The following is a 516-nucleotide window of genomic DNA, read 5'->3' on the forward strand; positions in this document are numbered from 1 at the left end:
CCCTTGCCAATAACTTTGTTTGCTTGTAAATAAATGAATAATTTTGATCCTGTGTGTTGTGCTTAGCTAGTGAAGGCTTATGTGAGATTCCGGTAACAGTTGCTTTGCTAGAACTTGCCCTATTACTCCCCAAAGTGAAATCTCAGGAAATTGCATGATTTGAAATGATATAGGCCATTTTTGTTCAACCCTTAGCCTTAAAACCTACCCTGTTAATATGTGTTTATCCCTAGTTGTCCCCTTTTGAGCCTTTTGTTCATTTAATAAAGTGTTTAGCACTTGGTCCACTCGTATAATTGTTTTTCTTTGTTCACCCTTGTTAATTCACCCTGTAGCCCTTAGCCAAAAATATATAAAAATATTTCCCTTCCACCCGTTGAGAGAGTATAACACTTATTCTTTAGTCTAGGAGAGATTACTCTTATGGAGCTCTTTGCCATTAGCATCACTTCAGATAGTTTTGTTTTAGTGTGGGGGTATCTTGTGAATATTTTGAAGATTTGAAAGCCATGTCTT

This window comes from Ipomoea triloba, chromosome 16, assembly GCF_003576645.1.
Source record: "Ipomoea triloba cultivar NCNSP0323 chromosome 16, ASM357664v1".
NCBI classification, from domain to species: Eukaryota; Viridiplantae; Streptophyta; class Magnoliopsida; order Solanales; family Convolvulaceae; genus Ipomoea; species Ipomoea triloba.